The 25145-nt window shown below is 42.2% G+C and overlaps 1 protein-coding gene across 3 annotated transcripts in view; it reads left to right on the forward strand.

Annotated features, from left to right (window-relative positions):
• The window catches only part of LOC111155589 (ATP binding cassette subfamily G member 2 (Junior blood group)), a 157068-nt gene that overhangs the window by 56087 nt on the left and 75836 nt on the right, over positions 1-25145 (forward strand). For 2 of the 3 annotated variants that reach the window (XM_022515852.1, XM_022515867.1), the window contains exon 2: positions 3383-3451. The exons of the other annotated variant lie outside the window; for it this stretch is intronic. The gene's annotated coding sequence lies outside the window, so the exon portion shown is untranslated. The remainder of the gene's footprint in view (positions 1-3382; positions 3452-25145) is intronic. 3 annotated transcript variants of the gene reach the window in all.

Consider the following 25145-nt stretch of genomic DNA (forward strand, 5'->3'; position numbering starts at 1 on the left):
AGTGGAGATCACACAGTTCTCCATGGCTGACTCCGTGTTGCAAGACCATATTGCTGAACAGGGGGACCAAGAAGAAAGACCCTCTTGCTGAGATCTGTGCAGTGTGGACTGCTGTCACCTGATGCATTCGGTACCACCTCCTACCTAATCCTTTATCCTTTCAGGAACAAACAGGCCTAGATTCTTAATGTGCCCCTGATTTAATGCTGGCCCAGCCATAAGCTCTATTCCTTGTGTTGTCCCCCAAACGTTCATGCCCTCAGCCCTGCCCCCCAGGGGCCTTAGCCAACATGGAGGGCCTGAGGGCAGGGGGCCAGCCTGGGCTCAGGAACCTGAGGTTGTGTGCTTAACCCAGGCTCAGATCTCTGAGACTCGCAGGCTGGCACACTCTGACGCAGCCCTGATGAGGCCAGACAGACCTGGTCAAGTCCATAACATCTGCTTTGCTGAAGGTGCCACGAGGCAAACCCTCCATCTCCAGGTCTTTAGGCCCCTTGCACACCGTCAAGCTTTGTCTCCTCCCCACCTCCCTTTGGCCTTCTCACTAAGTACCTTTTCCATGCTGCCATTTAGATGGAGGAAGACCTGGAAACTTTGAAGCCTTGTGAGCCACCCCCACCGCTGCATCTGCAAGCACCAGGACTGCCTCCCCTTGCCCCTCGGGGGTGGGCAATGCTGATGGGTGATGCTGATGGCATCACCACAGGAGCAATTAAGACAGGGACCACGCAGGTTACTTAGGAAAGGTTGGTATGTGGCATTACCACTTAACGAGGACCCAGAGTTTCTGCCCAACTATTGACCTTGATAAACAGTGGATATTGATTATTGACGTAAGCAGGTAAATGCAGCTGAAAACAAGACAGGAGCAGCTGCTTTCAGTGACCTGGTGCAATCAGGATACTGCAAAGTTTTGGATAAAGGAAAGCTCCCAAGGGAGTCCGTTATCAGGACAAATTCTTGGCTCAGAGGGAGAGGGAGAAGCAGACTCCCTGTTGAGCAGGGAGTCCAACTCGTCTGCTGAAGGCAGACGCCCAACCAACTGAGCCATCCAGGCACCCTCTTTTGCCCATTTTTAAAACTAGGTTTTTTTTTTTTTTGTTTTTAATGTTGAGTTGTAGGTATTCCTTATAAATTCTGGATATTAAATTATTCTTCTATACTACACTTAAAAAAAAAAAAAGCAACTCACTTCTCCTCTCCATATCCCAATGTCCTCCGTGTTATTCCTTGTGCTCCACAAGTAAGTGAAACCATATGATAATTGACTCTCCCTGCTTGACTTATTTCACTCAGCATAATCTCTTCCAGTCCCGTCCATGTTGATACAAAAGTTGGGTATTCATCTTTTCTGATGGAGGCATAATACTCCATTGTATATATGGACCACATCTTTATCCATTCGTCCGTCGAAGAGCATCTTAGTTCTTTCCACAGTTTGGCGACTGTGGCCATTGCTGCTATGAAAATTGGGGTACAGATGGCCCTTCTTTTCACTACATCAGTATCTTTGGGGTAAATACCCAGTAGTGCAATTGCAGGGTCATAGGGAAGCTCTATTTTTAATTTCTTGAGGAATCTCCACACTGTTTTCCAAAGTGGCTGCACCAACTTGCATTCCCACCAACAGTGGGAATGCAAGTTGGTGCATTTCTCCCCCTTTTCTCCACATCCTCTCCAACACATGTTGTTTACTGTCTTTTTAATTTTGGCCATTTTGGCCATTCTAACTGGTGTAAGGTTGTATCTCAATGTGGTTTTGATTTGAATCTTCCTGATGGCTAGTGATGATGAACATTTTTCATGTGTCTCTTAGCCATTTGTATGTCTTCATTGGAGAAGTGTCTGTTCATGTCTTCTGCCCATTTTTTGATATGATTATCTGTTTTGTGTGTGTTGAGTTTGAGGAGTTCTTTATAGATCTTGAATATCAGCCCTTTGTCTGTAGTGTTATTTGCAAATATCTTCTCCCATTCCGTGGGTTGCCTCTTTGTTTTGTTGACTGTTTCCTTTGCTGTGCAGAAGCTTTTGATCTTCATGAATCCCAAAAGTTCATTTTTGCTTTTGTTTCCTTTGCGTTTGGAGACATATCTTGAAAGAAGTTGCTGTGGCCGATGTTGAAGAGGTTACTGTGTATGTTCTCCTCCAGGGTTTTGATAGATTCCTGCCTCACGTTGAGGTCTTTTATCTATTTCGAGTTTATCTTTGTGTATGGTGTAAGCTTAAGGGACCTTCAGACACCATCAAGTTGACTAACATATGCATTGTAGGAATATAAGAAAAAGAAGAGAGGAAAATGAGCAGAAAGAATATTTCAAGAAAATGGCTGAAAAAATACCAAAATTTGACACAATATATAAATGTACAAATTCAAGGAGTTCAAGTCCAAGTAAAATAAATCCAGAGACCAGTATCAAGATCTAATTGTCAAAAGAAAGGCAAAAGAGAATCTTGAAAGCAATTAGAAAGAAACAAATCATCACATGTAAGTGATCCTTTATTAAGAGTCTCAGCTGATTTCTCAATAGAAACCTTGGAGGCCAGAAGTAGTGTATTGATATATTCAAAAAGCTAAAAGAAAAAAAAAACTGTCAACTAAGAATCTTATATCTGGAAAACTGACTTTCAAAAATGAGAGAGAAAAGAGAATATTCCCACATAACCAAAAGCTAAAGCCATTTGTTACCATTAGAACTGCCCTGCAGGGGGCGCTTGGGTGGCTCGGTGAGTTGGGCCTTTGCCTTTGGCTCAGGTCATGATCTCAGGGTCGTGAGATAGAGTCCGGCAGCCGGCTCTCTGCTCAGCGGGAGCCTGTTTCCCCCCACTCTGTCTCTCTGCCTACTTATGATGTCTCTCTCTCTGTGCCAAATAAATAAATAAAATCTTAGAAAAGAAGAAGGAAAAAAAAAAAAAAAGAACTGCCCTGCAAGAAATGCTAATTAGGAAATCCTCCTAGTAAAAATAAAAATGTTCCAGGGGCATTTGGATGGCTAAAAAAAAAAAAAAAAAAAAAAAAAGCATATGCAGTATTTACATTTTTAATTTCACTGCAGAATGGAACTATAAATGTATGAATGTTATTTATTTATTTTGGGGAAAAAATATCCATGCTATGGATACAAGTTGTTTGTCAGATAGATTTGTAAATATTTTCTCTAAATGGCTAAAGTATCTTAAAAACAATATTTACATGAAAGGTTGTGGAGTCCCTGAAGCCTTTCCTTGGTACCCTAGGATTATCAGACCACAATTTGAAACCCTCTGCTAGTGAGCAAGTTGAGTAATTGATCTCCAGCTGAGTCAAAGGGACTTTACAACTAACCAGACACCTTTTAATTCTGTAAATGAACTCAATGACTTAGTTGCATTGTCTGTATGCAAGGTTTTTGGAGCACTGGAGGCAGAGCTTAAATTGAAGAAAAACAAGACCATCGGGAGTCATCAAGTTCAGGTAAGGCAACAGAACAAAGAGAGAAAGTCACTATTTCCTGATAAGGTTGGGGTTTTATTTGCTGGCTCGTGATAAAGCAATTTAAACATCAAAGAGAAGTGAGGAAGAACTGAACTCTGCAGAAACCCAGGCTTTAATAATAGAAGCCCACCTCAAGGATTTTTGTTTTAAATAACAGCAGCAACAACAAAAAACTCTTGCTGTTAAGGGAATTGGATTGTTTTCAGTGTATAAGGGCGAACTTTGCACATTTCCCTCAAACCACCCCCTGCTTCCTTTGCATTTATGATTTATATACATTTCTTTTTTGTATACATCATTAAACTAACCTCATTTGTTCATTTAACAGTGAATTTACTAAGTACCTATTAAAAAGCTAGAAACTGGCTTTAAAATGTAATTCACAATCTTTTAAGGAAAATACTTAAGGAAGCATTTATAAAATCATGGACATATTTTATAAGTACGTATATTTATAAGTTTAAAATAATACCATGAAATAAAAAATTGTTTCTTTGAACAGATCAACAAAACTGACAGACCTTTAGCTACACTGACTAAGAACAAAGAGAGAAGACTCAAATTACTAACAACAGTTGGGACCTTCAGAGAGGTCTGATTTTACAGAAATAAACATGTTATAAAAGAAAACTATAAACAGTTGTCCATCAACAAATTAGGTAACCTAATTAGGAGGGACAAATTCCCAGAAACATACAATCTGCTAAATGAACTCATGAAGAAATTGAAAAGCTGAGGCACTTGGCTGGCTCAGTTGATGGTATATGCTACTCTTGATCTCGGAGTTGTAAATTCGAGCCCCATGTTGGGTGTAGAGACTACTTAAAAATAAAATCTTAAGGCAACCCTCTTGGGTCCCCTTCTTCTTCAGGAGCTTTGTACTATTGTTCAACAAACTTCGCTTTGCTGCCCACCAAAAAAAAATTTAAAAACAGAATAATAAACAAACAAACAAACAAACAAAACCTTAAAAAGAGGGGCGCCTGGGTGGCTCAGTGGGTTAAAGCCTCTGCCTTGGGCTCAGGTCATGATTCCAGGATCCTGGGATCGAGCCCCGCATCGGGCTCTCTGCTCGGCAGAGAGCCTGCTTCCTCCTCCTCTCTCTCTCTCTCTCTCTCTCTGCTTCTCTGCCTATTTGTGATCTCTGTCTGTCAAAATAAATCAATAAAATCTTTAAAAAAAAAAACCTTAAAAAGAAAAAGAAATAGAGAACCTGAGTAGACCTACAACTGGCAAGGAGATTGAAATAGTAATAAAAACCTCCCAACAAAGAAAAGCAATGGACCAAGTGGTTTCACAGGTAGATTCTACCAAATATTTAAAGAACCAACACCAATCCTTCTCAAACTCTCCAAAAAACTAAAGAGAAAGGAACACTTCCTAACTCATTCTGTGAAGTCAGCATTCCCTGATACCAAAACTACATAAAGACACTATAAGAAAAAAGGAACTGTAGGCTACTATCCTTTGTGAATAAAGATGCAAAAATTCTTAATACTAGCAAATCAAATTTAGCAACTTATTAAAAGGATTATAAACCATGACCAGATGGGATTTAACCCTGAAGTGTGAGGATGTTTCAACTTATGAAAAACAATCAATGCACTATAACACATTATTAGAATGAAGGGAAAAAAAATTACAGGATAATCTCATGTAGCAAAGATATACGCAAAGTATCTTTGTAAAGATACTTTAAAAAATCTTTTATGATAAAAAAAAATACTCAATAAGCTAGGAATAGAAGGAAACTTCCTTAACATGATAGAGGCCATATATGAAAGATTCACAGCTAACATCATACTTAGTGGTAAAAGACTGAAAACTTTACCCTTAAAATCAGATATAAGACAAAGATGCCTCCTTTTCCCACTTCTATTCAACACGGTATTGGAAATTCTAGCCGGAGCAATTAGGCAAGAGAAAGAAATGCATCTAAACTGGCAAGTAAATAAATTATCTCTATTCAGATAGTATGAACTTTTCTTTTTTCTTTTTTTTTTCCCAGAAGAGAGAGAGAATGTGCACACATGGGGGTGTGGGAGAGTGGGGGGTAGAGGGAGAGGGACAGAGAGAATCCCAAGCAGGCTCTACTTTCAGCATAGAGGCTGTTACGGGGCTCAGTCTTACAACCTTGAGATCATGACCTAAGCTGAAATCAGAGCTGGATGCTTAACTGACTGACCACATAGGCACCTGATGGTATGATCTTATACATAGAAAACCCAAAAGATTCCACACCCAAAAAAATTTTTTAGAGTTAATGAATGAATTCAACAAAGTTGCAGCTACAAAATCAACCTGCAGAAATCACTTGCTTTTCTATACCACATCAATGAAAATCTGAAAAGAAAATTAAGAAAACAATTTTGTTTACAATAGTATAAAAAACAATAAAATACTTAGTGGTAAATTTAACCAAGAAGGTGAAAAGACTTGTGCACTGAAAACAACAAAATATTGCTGGAAGAAATTAAAGAAAACATAAATAAGTGGAAAGACATCCTGTGTCCATGGATTGGAATATTTAATATGGTTAAGATGACAGTGCTACCCAAAATGACTTACAGATTGAGTGTAATTATCAAAATCCCAGTGGCATTTTTTGCAGAAACAGAAAAACCCATCCCAAAAATGCATCTGAATCTCAAGGGACTAGCCAAAATACTCTTGAAAATGAAGATCAAGTTAGAAGTCTCACACTTGGGGCGCCTGGATGGCTCAGTGGGTTAAAGCCTCTGCCTTCGGCTCAGGTCATGATCCCAGAGTCCTGGGATCGAGCCCCACATTGGGCTCTCTGCTCAGTGGGGAGCCTGCTTCCTCGCTCTCTGCCTGCCTATCTGCCTAACTGTGATCTCTCTGTCAAATAAATAAAATATTAAAAAAAAAAAAAAGAAGAAGTCTCACACTTTCTGATTCCAAAACTTACTTGCAAGCTAGTATAACCACAACAGTGTGGTACTGGCATAAGGACAGGCATATAGACCAATGGAATAGAATTAAAAGCTCCAAAATAACTCCGTGCCTGTATGCTCAATTTTCAACAAGGGTACAAAGGTCATTTAATGGGAAAAAGATAGGGGGTGCCTCGGTGGCTCAGAGGGTTTGGCCTCTGCCTTCGGCTCAGGTCATGGTCTCAGGGTCCTGGGATTGAGCCCCGCATCGAGCCCTGCATCGGGCTCTCTGCTCAGCGGGGAGCCTGCTTCCCCTTCTCTCTCTGCCTACCTGTGATCTCTCTCTCTCTGTCAAATAAATAAATAAATAATTTTTTTAAAAATGGGAAAAAGATACTATTTTCAAGAAATGGTGTTGGGAAAACTGTATATTCACGTGCAAAAGAATAAAGTTGGATCTTTTCCTTACACCATGGACAGAAAACACTCAAAATGGATCACAGACCTAAAGGTAAGAGCTAAAATTGCAAAATCCTTAGAAGAAAACATAGGTGAAAGTCATTATGATATTGGATTTGGCAATGATTTCTTGGATATGACACTGCTGCTTATTTTATGGGACACTTTTCATCCTTGGCTCATGACCGTTACATGACAATAATAACCCTCAAACATGACCACAAAAAGGCTACTGGACATTTCTAAACATCTTCTATGTGTGTGGGGAGAACATTATGAAAATATTTATGAAATACATATGATAATATTTATGAATAAAAGTATTTGCTTTCTGAAATTTGTTTCAAAATAATTTGTGGGAGGGTGGCTGGGTGGCTTAGTCAGTTGAGCATCTGCCTTCAGCTCAGGTCATGATCTCAGGGTCCTGGGATCGGAGCCCCCACATTAGGCTCCCTGCTCAGTGGGGAGTCTGCTTCTCCCTCTTCCTCTGTCCCCCCACTTATTCTCTCTCTCACTCTCTCTTTCTCAATAAATAAATAAACAAAACTTGAAAGCATTCTTCAAAAAAATAATTTGTGGGAAAGGAAAAGAAAAGGGAAATATGAATAAAAATTAAGATTGGCCGCTAGTGGCTGATCAGTGCCTTGGGCCTCATCATATTTTTTTCTACCTGTGAAATGTTTGTAATTTTCCATAATAACATGAAAAAGTAAAAAAGATGACAGATATATTTGAGGACTTTTGTTTTCAGCATGTTTGCAGCATTAGATACTCTGAAACTGTGCAGCTATATAATATCTAAAAATACTTCATTAAATATTAAAACCCACTTTAAATGGTTAAGTCCACTAGCATCAGTAATGGAGCAAAGACCAAGCAGGTAATCTAATTCTTGAGGCCCCTGGGTATCTGAGATATACAGTGGTCTTTGTGATCTGAACTGCATTGCACGGAGGGCACAGGGCCAAAGCCTTGAGTTTGCGTAAAATGGAAGCATAATGCCTAGACCTAGGAGAAGTATACCTTCAGATAGGTCAAACTAGAAAAGAAATCCACCCTGCAAAGGCAGGCCACAAGAAAACATTGCTATCTTGGCCTACACTATGAATGGACATTTTAAAAAGAAGGGGAAAAAAAAGTCCCCTGAGAATTTGTAGCAATGGGCCAAATCTTAAGCTACTTGAGAGCTAAATCTATTTTCTTTACCTGACCCAAAAACATACACCTATAATGTAATTATGAGGAAGGGTAATATCCCCAGATGTCTGAGAGAAGGAAATCCAGACTTTTCCAGATGAATGTACCCTCAACTGGGCCTCAAAAAATTCCTACAGGTAGATTCCCCAAAAAACTTAAAAAATTAGAAAACGAAAATCAGTGAGCAAGCCATACGTAAGAGAACCAGAACCACAAAGACTTCAGAGATTATAATTATCAGAATTAAAATGAAAAATAATTCTGCTTGAAGTGCTGTAAAATGTAAAAAAAAAAAAAAAAAAAGATACTGAAAACATGAGTAAGAATAGGAGACTATCAAATAATTAGGCCAGTTTGAAGAAGAACAAAATATTGCTTTTAGAAATGAAAAGAATCCCTAATCATTGAAGTTAAGAATTTGGATAGAAGATAAATACAACTGTACAGAGAATAGAGAAGATGTATCTGTGAAGAAATTACCTAAGATACAACACAGAGAGATGAAGATGTGGAAAACATGTGAGGGCTAAGAGACGTGGAGGAGTAGAAAGAAGGCCCAGCAGCGTGTACATGTGTCTTCCTGTTTCCTATAGATGGAGCAGCCTTAGCCATAGCTTAGTAGTGACTTTTTTTTTTTTAAAGATTTTATTTATTTATTTGTCAGAGAGAGAGAGAGAGAGAGAGCGAGCACAGGCAGACAGAGTGGCAGGCAGAGGCAGAGGGAGAAGCAGGCTCCCCACAGAACAAGGAGCCCGATGCGGGACTCGATCCCAGGACGCTGGGATCATGACCTGAGCTGAAGGCAGCTGCTTAACCAACTGAGCCACCCAGGCGTCCCTTAGTAGTGACTTTTTTTGTAGGATTAACATGATTTAATTCAATGTCAGGTATTTTTTTTTTTTAAGATTTTATTGATTTGACAGAGAGAGAGAGAGAGGGCGAGTGCCCACACAGTCAGGGGGAGGGGCAGAGAGAGGGAGGAGCAGACTCCCCGCCAAGCCGGGAGCCTGATGTAGGTCTTGATCCCAGAACCCTGCGATCACGACCTGAACTGAAGGCATAACTTAACCGACTGAGCTACCCAGGCACCCCCCAAATCACTCATAAATTGCTGAGTTTGGGAAGGCCAGGATAGTAGCTTGAATCTCACACACTTCTGTTGAGGACAAATGTAATTTAGGGAAGCCCTGTTACTGAGCAGGGAGCGGGGGAAGCACAGAGCTTATCCAGTAGTGTTGAAGATCTTCCCAGAGGCAGCCCATGAGACCAAGTACTTCCTAGCCAAAGGGCCACTTCAGTGGCTCGCAGTGCCTACTGCCCCCTTTACTGTGTGGAGACACAGAGACCTCTAACAGGCACTAGGGAAGCAAGGTGGGCTGGAGAAGCTTCCCCACCAACATACTGTGTCTCTGCCTGAGTATCCCCCTCACACAACACAGCCACACATCCCTAAGCAGAGCTCTAACTCCTATGTCTTTCACCTTCAATATTCTATCAGTTACCAGGTACTATAAAGTCCTCCTTCACAATGTTTCCCTCATGCCCCTTCCCTCAGAATCTTTTCCTCCTTTGTTCTAGCTCAGTGGTTTTTTGGTTCATTTCCAAACTGATTTCTGCCATAACCCCCATCCATTCTATATATGGACAGATCAATCTTTTTAACACTATTTTGACAATATCATCCCTTTACACTAAACTTTCATTAATTTCTCACTCTCAAGATTCCCTTTCAACCTGTCTTTTCCTGGTTTCACTTTCCTATGATGAGTCATTTTGCACACTTAAGTCCTTACTCCATTTTTCTGTGCCTTGTCCACCTGGCTAAACCGTGTTTTCAAATTTATTCGACCTTCTAACCTCTCTCTCTTTATGAATGGGAATTCTTTGTGAATGGGAAAGCAATGCCCACTTGTGGCTTTGATCCTGCTACATTTGCAGAATGCAGTCTTAGGGGTCCCTGGTGTTGCTGTGCACTCCTTCCAGGTCCCTTACTGCTATTGGGAGGACAAATTTTCCCTCCACCAATTCAGATCCTGTGGGGTGGGGGAGGAGCTTGAAAGTTACCTGACAACAGATTAAAGTAGAAAAGATAAGGTTTGTGAGGTTTATATACCAACTAATCGGGGCAAAGAGGGGCAGGAAAGAGGACTTCCACTGGATAACAAAGGGCTTTTAGAGAAACAAATGAAAGTATGATTGTGATAGTGCTTGTTTATGCAATTTCTTATCCAGGTGTGAATGGTTGGTCTTTTTCCTAGCAGTGAAGCTCTCCTGAGAGGGGATTTATGGTGTTTTACTCTCTGAAGGCCTTGCCTTTAGTCAGATAAGGGAAACTCCAAGAAGGCTGCTTTCAGCATCAGTTGTCTTTCAAATGTCTTCAGTTTAAAATAATATTCATACGAACTCTGTGGGTCTGGGTGGTGATGTGGGGAACAAAGGCAAAAAGAAATGTAGGTAAAATTAAATTTTCTTATAACCTGTAGCCCACTGACAAATACTTGGGGCAGGCCGAGTACAACAGTCCTCCAGGAACTTCCATGTGAATGCCTTGCTAGAGGGAAAAACCACCTTAGCTTGACAATAGCTAGGCCGCCAGGATTCTGTGAGTCTGCATTAAAATCCTTTAGTGCATGAAAATCCTTTTGGAAACTTCCCCTAGCTTTACCTCCCCCAATTCCATAGTATATAATCAGTTGCTCCTCACAATCCCTTTGGCAGTCCTTTCTGCCCGTAGCTCCTGTTCCTGTGCCTTAATAAAAATACCTTTTGCACCCAAGACATCTCAAGAATTCTTTCTTGGCCTTTGGCTCTGAACCCCAACAGTTCCACATTAGGTATTAGCATCCTCTTTGTTTTCTTAGGGCCTTGTATTAGGCAGAATAATGGCCTCCCAAAGATGTCATGTCCTTTTTTTTTTTTTTTTTAAAGATTCTATTCATTTATTTGTCAGAGAGAGAGAGAGAAAGAGAGAGAAACCAAGAGAGAGTACAAGCAGGGGGAGAGGCAGGCAGAGGGAGAAGCAGGCTCCCGGGAGCCTGAGCAGGGAGCCCAATGCAGGACTCGATCCCAGGACCCCAGGCTCATGACCTGAGCTTAAGGCAGACCCTTAACAACTGAGCCACCCAGGCAACCCAGATGTCATATACCAACTAATCGGGGCAAAATAGTTTTGATAGTCAAAAGGTAAATGTGATAGTTTGCCTGCCAAAGGAGAATTAAGTATGACAATGAAATTAAGGTTGCTAATGAAATGACTTTAAGGTAGAAAGATTATCAGGGCTTATCCAGTGTGTCTAAAGTAATCACAAGAGTGCTTTCAAAGTAGAAGAGGGAAGCAGAATAAAGATACGGTAACAGAAGCAAGGTCAGAGTGATGCTCTGCTGTTGGCCTGGAAGCAAGAGGAAGGGAACCATGAGCAAGGGATGTATCTGGCCTTTAAAATCTGGAAAAAGTGGGGTGCCTGGGTGGCTCAGTGGGTTAAGCCACTGCCTTCGGCTCAGGTCATGATCTCAGGGTCCTGGGATCGAGCCCCGCGTCGGGCTCTCTGCTCAGCAGGAAGCCTGCTTCCGTTCCTCTCTCTCTGCCTGCCTCTCTGCCTACTTATGATCTCTCTCTGTCAAATAAATAAATAAAATCTTAAAAAAAAAAAAATCTGGAAAAAGTTCCAGAAAGGGATACAAACCTGCTGGCATCTTTGATTTTAGCCCAGTCAGGCCCAGTTTGGACTTCTGACCTATGGAAATGGAGAATAACACATTTTGTTGTCTTAAGCCATTAAGTTTGTGGGAATTTGTTATGGTACCCATAGGAAACAAACAGAGGTCTATTTCAGGGTTAAGTCCCTTGTCTTTGCTTTCACACGATACCTTCAGCAGATCCTCCAGCTTCAGAGAGAAAGTGTACTTCTTTCCATTTTCTTTCTTTCCCTTACTAAAACACTAATCTGCATGAGGACTCATCCTCACTCCCTTCCTTTCTGCCATAATTAAAAAAAATTTCCTTTTCGAATGCTAATTCCTCTGGATTCCATTTCCATTCCCTTTGTAAGGGACCTGATTATACCAGTTAACTACCTTTTCTTCTCTGTGACTTGTCCTTTTGGTGTGCACACATAATCCAGCCTGCCTAACCTAACCAAATAAGAAATATATTCTTTGAACCCCAAGATGGTTTTTTTTTAAAGATTTAAAAATTTTTTTATTTATTTGACAGACAGAGATCACAGGTAGGCAGAGAGGCAGGCAGAGAGAGAGGAGGAAGCCGGCTCCCTGCTGAGCAGAGAGCCTGATGCAGGGCTCTATCCCAGGACCCTGGGATCATGACCTGAGCCAAAGGCAGAGGCTTAAACCCTGAGCCACCCAGGTGCCCCCCAAGATAGTTTTAAGAGATGCTCCTTTCTCTTACTTTCTTGTTATAGTGAAACCTTTGGTAAGAGTTATCTACACCCTGTTTCTACTCCTTCACTTACTCATCAGTGTTCAAGCCCTTTATAGGCTGATCTTTCTCTTCTGGAGTTCATCAAAGGTCTCTAGTGGCTCTAAAAAGAGCCATGGGGGAACTCAGTGCCTACAGCCACCTGTACTGTTTTTTATTTGCTTTTTTAAAAATGGTTTTTATTTGGGAGTAGTGAAAATATACTGGACCCATTACAGATGTTATATACAAATGCCCCCAGGTCCATAATAGGCCTGTCTGAAACCTGGGCTTCTAAGGGGAGAATTGACCCTGAGAAGTTCACCACACGGAGTAAGCGCTGAGGAAGGTACTGAGTCCTTACCAGCTCCTTGCCCTTGGTGGTCAGGCTGGAGAATAGACCGAGAGCTCGGGGCAGCTGGGAAAATCTAGGAAGGTATTAAAACTCCCAAGAGAAAGAGGAAGAGAGCTTCTCGTTGGTCTCTACGGGAGCTTTGATAGTAGAGTGACTGTTTCATGGAGTTACAAGTCCAGGAGGTTTGCTCCTTTAATGAGAATACTGTTTTGATTTGGCTTTGGTTGCCATTCTTACAAGAAGCCATACCATTTATCAGCATTAAGCGAATTTGTAGCCTTTGTCTGTGTCTGTTGCTGACTTTCCACCAAACACGAATACCCTGGCGAAAACCACATAGGCAAGTCCCTCACTGGTGTGATTATTGGAAAAGTGTATTACCACTTCCTCCTCCCCCACAAAAAGAAAAACTTCCCATTATTTTTGGAGTTTTCAAGAAGTGAGGCTTCATTGATTCCATGAAAGAGTCAGTCTGCTCCCTTCCCCTGAGGGCATCTGTCCTTACCTGTCACCTACAAAAGCACATGGCAACACCTTATTCCTGCCAGGGGCGCATTTGAGATCTTCAATGTGTGTTTCACAGGTGTGGACTCCAGATGGCCCCAGAGCTTTCCATTAGGATTGTAAAGAAATCCTACTTTTGATAATTCTGTGGTTTGATTGGAAGGCTCGTAAAATATGACAGTGACTTCAACTAGCTTGGAGACAGCCCAGCAGATCAACGTTCTTCAGAGAACCAGTCTCCTGCTTCCTTGTTCCGCAACCTAAGAAATTCATAGAGAGAAATGGGAAAAGGCCTTACATAGGAAATTTATAAATAAACCACAAATGATCATTAAGCATTAAAAAAGTTTACTCTCCCTAAATCTAAGAGATGTAAATTGAAACACTGTCATTTGTTATCAGATTTAAAGAGATTAAAATTATTACTCTATCCAGTTTTTGTGAGAGCTCAGGTGAACAAGTGACTTTTTTTTTTTAAGACTTTATTTATTCATCTGAGAGAGAGAGAGATCACAAGTAGGCAGAGAGGCAGGCAGAGAGAGGGGGAAGCAGGTTTCCTGTGAGCAGAGAGCCGGATGCAGGGTTCAATCCCAGCACCCTGGGATCGTGACCTGAGCCGAAGGGAGAGGCTTAACTCACTGAGCCACCCAGGCGCCCCAGGAAGGTCATCTTTATGTTCCTTCTTCCCTATACTCTGTGACATAAAACACTCAAACACTAAAAGATAAGACAGGGAATTTGAAGATGATTAGCCCAAAATAAAATGCTAACTTATAAGCTAAAATGATGCATTTCTTAATAATGCAATGCATTCATGAAAGGCTGGCTTTAATCTGAATTTATCAAACAGAATTTGATGGCAGTGATCAGCTTTAGCGAGTATTAGAGTGAGAATAGGAATTAATGTAATTTTAGCGAGCATATACACTGATTTATCAATATGAAAAAATCAAGCTCCTTTAAAAATTCTACTAAAAATAAGGTAGAAAATTTTTTGTTTTAGTGATTTTTAGCCCTATTTTAGGTGAGGTTCGGTCTTTAAGTATTGTCATATATTTTTTACTGACTAAAACACTGGCATTTTATTGATTTACTTTTTTAAACTTTTTTTTTTTAAAGATTTTATTTATTTGCCAGAGAGAGAAAGAGTACACACAAGCAGGCAGAGAGGCAGGCAGAGGCAGCGAGAGAAGCAGGCTCCCTGCCGAGCAAGGAGCCCCATGTGGGACTCGATCCCAGGATCCTGGGATCATGACCCTGGGATCATGACCTGAGCTGAAGGCAGCAGCTTAACCAACTGAGCCACCCAGGCATCCCTGATTTACTTTTTTTTTTTTTTTTTTTAAGATTTTTATTTATTTATTTGACAGAGATCACAAGGCAGAGAGAGAGGAAGGGAAGCAGGCTCCCCGCTGAGCGGAGAGCCCGATGTGGGGCTCAATCCCAGGACCCTGAGATCATGACCTGAGCCGAAGGCAGAGGCTTTAACCCACTGAGCCACCCAGGTGCCACCTGATTTACTTTTTTAAAAAAGGTTTTATTTGGGGGGAGAGAGAGAAATAACACAAGGGGGGGGATAGGCAGAGGGAGAAGCAGGCTCCCTGCTGAGCTAGGAGCCCCTCTCGGAGACTCAATTCCAGCCCCAGGACCATGACTTGAGCCTAAGCAGATGCTTAACCAACTAGCCACCCAGGCATCCCTTACTGATTTACTTTTAAACAAAATTCTTTTTTCCAAAATAAACGTTGTATATCTGCACTAAAAAAATTTAGAAAATTACACTAAAATAGAAGAAAAAAAAGAACCATAATGTCACAACCCAGAAAAAAAAAACCATTTTTTTGTATTGCCAGCTATTTTCTATACATAAGGTTTTGGTTTGTTTTTGTTTTACATATTACACAGTGCTATATTCAACCTATTGTCCTGTTTCTTTTCTAAATGTGCTTTTTATCAATTTTATGTATATTTCCCCCCCATTTTTACAAGTCCCCTCTTGGAATTGCCTTTAGAATTTGCTAGCAATTTAGGGGCGCCTGGGTGGCTCAGTGGGTTAAAGCCTCTGCCTTCGGCTCAGGTCATGATCCCAGTATCCTGGGATCGAGCACCGCATCCAGCTCTCTGCTCAGTGGGGAGCCTGCTTCCTCCTCTCTCTCTGCCAGCCTTTCTGCCTACTTGTGATCTCTGTCTGTCAAATAAATTAAAAAAAAAAAAAAAAAGAATTTGCTAGCAATTTAAAAAATCTTTACTGACATCAGTAAAATTTTGTTCTTTAGTGGGTGTTTTTAAATTTTGCAAGCAGTTATTAAGAGCCGTCTCTGAAAAATTTTTCTCAGTCCTTGCCTAAAATGACAAATATATTTGTATACATGTCTTTAAGTGTCTTTTTAAATTTATTAATTTATATTTTTAAAGATTTTATTTATTTTTTTGACAGAGAGAGAGAGAGATATCACAAGTAGGCAGAGCAGCAGGCAGGGAGAGAGGGGGAAGCAGGCTCCCTGCCCAGCAGAGAGCCCGATGCGGGGCTCGATGCGGGGCTCCATCCCAGGACCCTGAGATCATGACCTGAGCAGAAGGCAGAGGCTTAACCTACTGTGCCACCCCTGAAACTTACCCTTTTTAAAGTAGGCTCCACACCCAACATAGGCCTTGAACTCACGATCCTGAAATCAAGGGTCACACACTCCACCAACTAAGCCAGCCAGATGCCCTGTGATTAAAGATTTCATGTAATGGGTTAAGAATTAACAGTTAAGGGATGCCTGGGTGGCTCAGTCGGTTAAGCAGTTTCCTTCGGCTCAGGTCATGATCCCAGCGTCCCGGAATCGAGTCCCACATCGGGCTCCTTGCTTGGCAGGGAGCCTGCTTCTCCCTCTGCCTCTGCTGCCACTCTGTCTGCCTGTGCTCGCTCTCGCTCCTCTCTCTCTGACAAATAAATAAAATCTTAAAAAAAAAAAAAGAATTAACAGTAAGTAATTCCTGGTGTTGCTTTAAATAATTTGATTTTTGTTTGTAAACGCAAACCAGAAAGTAGATGTAAGTATTTATTTTCAAGGGTATCTGCAACAGGCAAATTTTGGGAAAGTCATAAACACTCATAAAGCCTGATAATCAAACCTTTTCTTGAATATGCACACTTTCCAGCTTTCCCACACGAACAGTATTACAGAGAAGTATTTATTACAAGAGCGTGCAGGTACACATGGGTGGCTCAGGCGGTTAAGCCGCTGCCTTCGGATTAGGTCATGATCCCAGGGTCCTGGGACCAAGTCCCATATCGGGCTCTTTGCTCAGCGGGGAGCCTGCTTTTCTCTCTGCTTCTGCCTGCCACTCTGCCTACTTGTGCTCGCTCTCTCTCTCTCTCTCTCCCTCAATCTTATAAATAAATAAATAAATAAATAAATAAATAAAATCTTTTAAAAACGTGTGCAGAATACACTCAAACCGTTCGAAGTAATATTTTCATTCAACTCGTCCCTCACCCTACCACCCCTCCCCCCCGTATTAGATTCAATCCCTTAAGTTATTGTGTTGGGGAGTAATCACCTAATTTCTCAGAAGCTCATTCTATAGAGACCTACTTGCTCTCGGGTGGGCAACGTGTTTGATAGGAAAAAAACCCCCTCGGTGTCAGCGTCCCTCGGAGCTTAGGGCGCGGGACACAGACAGTGAGCAAACCCATCCCGCTTCGAGCTCGTATCCATCAGCCCCGGTAGCGCCCTGTGATTACCAGGGCTAATCACCACTGTCCCTTTCGTACAGACCCGGCAAGGCGGAAGTTTGGGGTTTGTCCGTGCGCGCTCTGGGAGAGTCAGCTCCGTGACCTGGGTCCCGCAAGAGGGTGGTCCTCGAGCCAATGCCCTGTTTCGTTTCCTGGCCGCCCACCCGCGCGCTGCTCCGCCGCGGGCGTAGGGCGCTTTATCGCGGCCAGGCAGGCGGCGCTACTCCTCTCGTCGGACCCCGAGGGAGCCGCCGCCCTGCGCTCTCCCGGCCTGCGGCGGGGGGATAACGAAGGCGAAGCCAGCGTCGGCGCTGCCGGCACTCGCCTCTTCGCATCCCGGGCCGCCCTGGCCCGCCGCTCCCGACAGTTACTGTGCCCCGGCCGGGCGTCTTCCCCGGCCGCTAGCGGCGCATGTGAGTGCCGGCCAGGCGGGAGCGCGCGGACACCGTGGGTGGGCTGTCCGCCGAGCGGAGTGCGTGGGTCAGGGCGGGTCGCCCGCCGGGGTGGGGGATGGGGTCTGCTGTGCGCGCCGGCGGTGTCCTGAGTCCCCCGCGGTTCGACATCGAGTCCAGAGCGCGCGGGAGGCGAGAGGGAGTCCCAGACAGTCCTGCAGAGACTGGGAGTCGCGGGAAGAAAGCAGCCTGGAAAAGAGCCAGAGAGATTTTAGAAAAGCTCTTCCTGATTTAGAAAGCACGGTACAGATGCTTGATGCTATTGTTAAGAGCTGCTTCCTTAGGGTACATTTGGAAGGTTTGGCTGACTCAGCTCAGCGTCTATATAAACGATTGTTAGTGCTCTGCCTCTGGACACACGGACTTTGAGATCGAAGACCTCGGTGGAACTGAACCTCTATTAAGCTGAGTGAGTACATGGTAAAAGCCATTTGGGATGTGTGGCTTGAAAGATCTGGTGGGTATTGCACGGACATTTGGTAGAAAATAGAACACTTCAGTTGAGACGACTAGGTTTTAGTTAGTCCTTCCCAATTTCACTTGGAAATGAATGTGAAATCCAAACCGAGATTTCAGACCGTTTTTTTCAGAAATCAGTGCCTTGGTGCAAACTGATTTTGTGTCCGGTGGTGTGTGTTAAGAACTAGACGGCAAACTGCCTTTCTCTAGATGTATGAAACAAGAGTTGATAGATAGTAAATGGCTAAAAACTTAACTAAGCACAGAAGTTACTACAAGGTAGGAGAGAAATTTGTTAATATTAGTACTTTTAAAGGGATTAACCAATACATTTTGTCTTTTTTTCTTAGCTCCGGGGTAGGTATGTGTATATATATATGTACCTATATATGTATATATACTTTGAAAGATTTTATTTATTTGACAGAGACACAGTGAGAGAGGGAACACAAGCAGGGGGCGTGGGGAGGGAGAAGTAGGGTTCCGGCCTAGTGGGGAGACCATGTGGAGCTGGATCCTAGTACCCTTGGATCATGACCTGAGCGGAAGGCAGATGCTTAACCCACTGAGACACCCGGGCGTCCCAGGACATAAAGTTTTGTCCACAACTTTTGAATGGCTTGCTAAAAAGTTACTGAGCTCCCTTTTGTAATTTTGCGTGCGTGCGTGCGTGTGTGTGTATAGTTGGTTTTTAATGATTGACTTCAAAAAATTAACCAGCGTATTACAGTTATTATTAAACAATGTATTATTAAACATTAAACATTGTACTAGGGTACCTGGATGGTTCAGTTGGTTAAGCGTCTGCCTTTGGCTCTGGTCTGGTCATGATTCCAGTGTCGTGCTCAGCTTAGAGCCAGCTTCTTTGTCTCCCCCACCCATGCTGCCTGTATCTCAAGTAAATAAATAAAATCTTTGAAAAAACAATACTGAAGAAGTTACAACAATAAAGAAAAATACAAGATCAAAAAAATTAGATTGTAAATTTACAGTTACAAAAGTAACTGTAATGTTGCCTAGTTTTATTTTCTTGCCTAGCAGTGGAAATATGAAAGCTCATTCCACTTTTAGAAAGAAACAGATTTATAGTATAAATGTGTGTTGCTTATCTTTGTTCCAGCCCCAGTGCATTCAGCAACAACTCCCTTAGGAAACACGTTCTTTTGTGTTAAGATGCTGTTAAAATATACTTAGAGCCAAAATCTATTTCTGCATTTATTTTTATTAAGCATCCATGAAACATTTGAGGTGAGCATTAAGTATTCCAAGTGGAAAATAAAATACAACCAAGTGTAAAGGGAAACACGTTAAAATGGACTTGGACACATGCTGTGCAAATTAATGTTGCCTCCGGAAGCCATAATAAAAAGGGATGATCAGTCACACAAATCAATGAGGATAAAGGGGGAAACGCACCAGCTCCATAGAAAACTTTTCCTAGCATTTACAAAAGATGCAGAGGAGACTGTAAAGGGCTTGGGAGAGCATCCTGTGTGCCCATCCATGTAGTACATGCAGTAGTGCATTTTCTAGGACCCTTCGCTGTAGTTGCAATTTTCCTTACCCTAAGGATAATAAGAAACCCTTGTGGTGCCTGAGACCTTTGGTCACACATGCTGTTGTTTGATGGTTTGGGGTTTATTAAGGGATAAATCTAGATTTTATAGATGGATGGATGGATCTAATGTTCTTTAAATACCCTGTATTTAGGGTGCCTGGGTGGCTTAGTCGTTAAATGTCTGCCTTCAGCGCAGGTCATGATCCTAGGGTTTTGGGGTCGAGCCCCACATCAGGCTTCCAGGAAGCCTGATTCTCCTCCCACTCGTCCTGCTTGTCTCCCTCTCTCGCTGTGTCTCTCTCTGCCAAATAAATAAATAAAATCTTTAAAAACAAAACCAAAATACCCTATATTTCTCTCTGTCAGGAGTTTTTGATAGAAGTTTGGCATCAGTTAAAGGTTATATCAATAGGGAAAGCTTAATCTGTGTTGCTTACTGGGGTGATAGGTTAGGGTTGAGATTTTTTTAGTGAAAATTAAAGAACCTGAATGACCATCGCCTCTATAGGATATAGGATATATGGGTCTACCTACAGGAAGCTAAAATTTGTCCTTTAAAATATCAGTTCCCAGTTCACTCTAGGTTGTGAATCAGTGATAATAAAGTGTCTTGATGGTTCGGACTTTATTTTTTTCCCGCAACACAGAGCTCACATATCCTACCGTTCATCTACTTAAAGTACGGTGTGTAGAACCATCACATTTCTTCATCCTCTCCCCTCAAAACCTACTGGCAGTTACTCCCCCTTCTCATGCCAGGCTCGCCCCCATAGCTTTTTGAAGCAGGTATTTTATGTCGCTGAGAGACCGTTAGAAAGTGGGTATCTAATTTTTGAGCCACACTATTAGCTTATTCATAGAGATAAATACTCATTCAGAGACTCCTAATGTGGGACGTTAGTAGTGTCCTGGTTGTTTAAAAACCCAGGTGGGGGATGTGAGTAAAGCAAAACTACAGTTCTCATCACAATTCCAATGACGTTTTGTTTTGTTTTGTTTTGTTTTTTTAAAGATTTTATTTATTTATTTGACAGAGAGAAATCACAAGTAGGCAGAGAAGCAGGCAGAGAGAGAGGAGGAAGCAGGCTCCCTGCTGAGCAGAAAGCCCGATGCGGGGCTCGAACCCAGGACCTGGGATCATGACCTGAGCCAAAGGCAGCGGCTTAACCCACTGAGCCACCCAGGCGCCCCTGACGTTTTGTTTTTGATAGAAGGGTGGAGCAAAATCTTGGCAAGGTCTGAAACCCCACTGAATGAGGTTTCTTGCACTTTACTGATCACAAGCCCGATCTTTTTGGGTTTGCAACTGAAAAAAATCTTAATACTCTTTAGACAGGAGCTGGCTGGAGATTAGTACTGGGGGTCAGGTAGCATTAGGTCGTTGTCATTTCATTAGTATTAAGTTCTTCGAGTTAACTGGAAGGGTAAAATTGGAGGAATGTTCCCTGGAGCTACAAACCACCCATTGTATTCTGACACAGAGGTAGATATGCATCTCCCCACCCCTCAGGGAGATGTGTTCCATCTTACCTCATAGAGTGCTGACCCAACCCAGAGGCAAATTAAAGTGTTTTGAATTTTTCAACAAAAAGCAAATTGCTGTTTTTCTCCCTTCACTATTTCCACCCACATAAGTGATGTGGTTTTGAAACAGGTGAGGTTTGCTGGGATGAGGTTCGGAGCCAATGACCAGGAAAGAATTCTCGAGACATCTTTGGTCCAAAATGGCAGTTTTATGAAAGCAGGGGACCCCCTGGAGGCAGAAAGAGCTGTGCAGGGGTTGTGAGGAACAATTGATTATGTACTATGGGGTTGGGGGAGATAAGGAAAAGTAAAGGAGGTTTTCAAAAGAACTTTCATCTACTAAAGAGGACCTACAAGATCCTGGAGGCCTTGCCATCATCAAGTTAAGGTTTTTCCCTCTAGCAAGACATAAACATTAAGAGAGTTAAGGGCTTTCAGAAAGAATGTCACACAAGTCCGTCCATGAGTGGGGGGGCAGGGGAGGGGTGTGGTTTGCAGGATGTCAGCTTGTGCTTTGTCCTCAGCTAGTCTTCTGCTCCCTCAAGGAAGAGGGCAAATCACTTCTAGAGAACAGTTTTACAAAAGGGAAGCTTCTTGCTCTTCCTTCTCAGTGTAATAGTGATATAGCCGTTAAAGCTTGGCTTTTAGGAGTCTCTCACAACCTTCATGTCATTTGAATTTCAGCTAATCATAAATATGCCAGAGTAACAAGAAAGAGATGTTATTGTTGTGTCTATAAAACACGATAAATGTGTCATAAAACACGTATAACAAATGATTTATAAAACAATGCTTTCCAGAATGCATACAGCGATGGTTGGGTTTGTATAGCTCTTGCTGAAGTTTTCAAGAACACAGATGACATTTTTAATTTAATTTTTTAAAAAGATTTTATTTATTTATTTGACAGAGAGAGACAGTGAGAGAGGGAACACAAGCAGGGGGACTGGGAGAGGGAGAAGCAGGCTTCTGGCGGAGCAGGGAGTCCCATGCAGGGCTTGATTCCAGGACCCTGGGATCATGACCTGAGCTGAAGGCAGACGCTTAACAACTGAGCCACCCAGGCGCCCCCACAGATGGCTTTTTTTAAAAAAGTTTTTTTGTTTTGTTTTTTCTGAAAGAGAGAGAGAACAAGAGAGCACAAGTGGGAGGGGCAGAGGGAGAGGGAGAGAGAATCTCAAGCCGACCCTGTGCTGAGTGCAGAGCCAGACGCAGGGCTGGATCTCACAACCCTGAGATCACGACCTGAGCTGAAACCAAGAGTCGGACGCTCCACGGACTGTGCCGCCCAGACGGTCCCAAGGATGGCATTTTAAGTCTGACATTATGCTTCTGTTATAAATACTGAAAAAAGATTGGGGTTCTTTGATTACTGATTTTTATTTGCTGTTTTGAAGTAATTTTTTAGGCTTCCTGAAAAGTTGCAGAAAAATATGGTACAGAGTTCCCATAACATCTTGTGAAACTATAGTTAAATTGTCAAAACGGATAGATTCACATTAGTGCGAGATTATTTTACTATTATCGAAACTATAGACTTCTTCGGAGTTCAGTGGCTTTTCACTATCCTTTTTCTGTTCAGCATCCAGTCTATGAACTTGTGAAGAGTACTGGTCAGTTATTTTGTAGGCTGTTCCTCAATTAGTACTTCATGTTTTCTCATGATCACATCGAAGTTACGCATTTGGGGAAAAAAATACCGGAAGGAATCTCAGTGCGTCATGTCCGGGGCCTGTGATGTCTTTTTGCTGATGTAAACCTTGATTAAGGTGCTGTTTGCCTGGTCCCCAGTGGAAAGTTATTTTTCTCTTTGTAATTAGTAGATATCTTGGAAGAGAAGCTCGGGCTATGTGAATATTCTGTTTCTCCTTAAACTTTTATTCACTAATTTTGCATCCATTGGTAGAACTGGATGTACATTGTACTATATTGTTCTTATTTATTTAAAAGATTTTATATATTTATTTGAGAGAGCGTGAGCTTGAGCATGAGTGGGAAGGGGCAGAGGGAGAGGAGAGAGATAATCTCTGAGCTTAGCCTGAAGCCCCCGACATGGCTGCTTAACCCACTGAGCCACCCAGGAGCCCCTGTAGTTTTTTGTTCTAATGGTGGTCAAACATTTTTTTTTTCTCATTTCTTCTATGTTTACTGATTAGAATTTTTTCCCCATTTATTTATTCAACTATTTGTATCAGTACGGATGCATGGATAGTTGTTATTTTATGGGTTATTTAACTTGCTGCTCAAACTCTTCCAGCTTTGGCCACTAGAACTTTCTTTCAGGTTGGCCTCTGTGCCCTTCTAACATTCCACTTGCCCCCTTATCCCAACTCTAAAAAGCTTTAATCTTACTTGCTGGTACCACAGAATGCTCTAGGCTCGTTTTGTATTTTCTTTTTTTTTTTTTTTTAAAGATTTTATTTATTTATTTGACAGAGAGAGATCACAAGTAGATGGAGAGGCAGGCAGAGAGAGAGAGAGAGAGAGAGATAGAGAGAGGGAAGCAGGCTCCCTGCTGAGCAGAGAGCCCGATGCGGGACTCGATCCCAGGACCCCGAGATCATGACCTGAGCCAAAGGCAGCGGCTTAACCCACTGAGCCACCCAGGCGCCCCATCGTTTTGTATTTTCTATGTCCTAACCCTGGAATCAACCATTTCTCTAAGACACTCTGGTTCTTTTTTTGAGAAACCAAGATCTGGGCACTAAATATGTTACTGGAGTTACTTTGGGCTTTTTAAGTTTAATAAATTTGTGACCTAGCAAGTGCATGGGTACAAATGGGATAATGCTTTTTATTTTTTATTTTTTAAGACTTTATTTATTTGACACAGAGAGAGACACAGCGAGAGAGGGAACACAAGCAGGGGGAGTGGGAGAGGGACAAGCAGGCTCTCCACTGAGCAGAGAGCCTGATGCAGGGCTCGATCCCAGGACCCTAGGATCATGACCTGAGCTGAAGGCAGCCACTTAACCGACTGAGCCACCTGGGCGCCCCGGGATAATACTTTAAATATTAAACATTATAGAAGACCTCAGTGTAGTTGACAGTTTAGTGTTGGTTTCGAGTTTTTAAAAGTTCCCAGTTTTTCTCAAATAGTGATCTGTAAGTGCTTACGAAACAAACAGAATGAACACAAAATTTTAATTTATTAAAATTTTAATGACTTAAAATGCCATCTTTGGGACTGTCTGGGCGGCACAGTCCATGGAGCGTCCGACTCTTGGTTTCAGCTCAGGTCGTGATCTCAGGGTTGTGAGATCCAGCCCTGCGTCTGGCTCTGCACTCAGCACAGGGTCGGCTTGAGATTCTCTCTCCCTCTCCCTCTGCCCCTCCCACTTGTGCTCTCTTGTTCTCTCTCTCTTTCAGAAAGGAAAGCTCTGAAAGGAAAGCAGGAATTTAATTGTTGTTGTTAAGTGGCTTAGTTAAATTACATTTTTGACTAATGGTTGAATATATGTAAAGGGGACATCTGCATAGGTCCTATCTTCGTGATGTGCAAAATGTCTTTAAATCATAAGGAGAGTCAAGGGTTAACTTTGGGTGCGAACAGAGGGAGTCCTAGGGGTGTTGTCTTGAGATAAATAGAAGCATTCGGCTGGAAGGATAGGAGACGGATAAAAGATGAAAAAGACAGGTGGGTGAGAAGACAGTTCCAAGGTTGTGTGTCTGCAGGACTTAGATAGTAGGGAGCACGAGATCAAGGGGCTGAGGAGGCCAAGGACAAAGATCTTCTATTTGGATTTTTGAAATTTACTGCAGCTGCCAAGATCCTAAACTTTACAATTGTGTGTGACAGTGTAAATCCATCAATGCCTCTTGGAAAGAGTTTACACTTGGATGCTCCATCAGATGTGGGTCTGTAGTGTTTTTTAAAAAATCAAAAAGCAATATGTCATCGCATGAGGAAGACCCCAGGAGGGTGGGGTTGTTTGCAATCCACAAGAGTCTTGTTTATGGTTCTGAGTTTTCTAACTGAAGATCTCTCTCTCTCGCAGATTTCTTACAGGCTTCTAAAACTTACCACGTTGGAAGTGAGTCCTTGAGTTTTTGATGTCCCCTCTGTCATTACCAAGGCTCATCCTCTTGTGCAAGCAGGTCTCACCTGCTTTCTTCTAACTGGCCCTGCTGCT

Source organism: Enhydra lutris, unplaced genomic scaffold (assembly GCF_002288905.1).
Source record: "Enhydra lutris kenyoni isolate GAN:26980312 unplaced genomic scaffold, ASM228890v2 scaffoldscaffold3, whole genome shotgun sequence".
Classification (NCBI taxonomy): domain Eukaryota; kingdom Metazoa; phylum Chordata; class Mammalia; order Carnivora; family Mustelidae; genus Enhydra; species Enhydra lutris.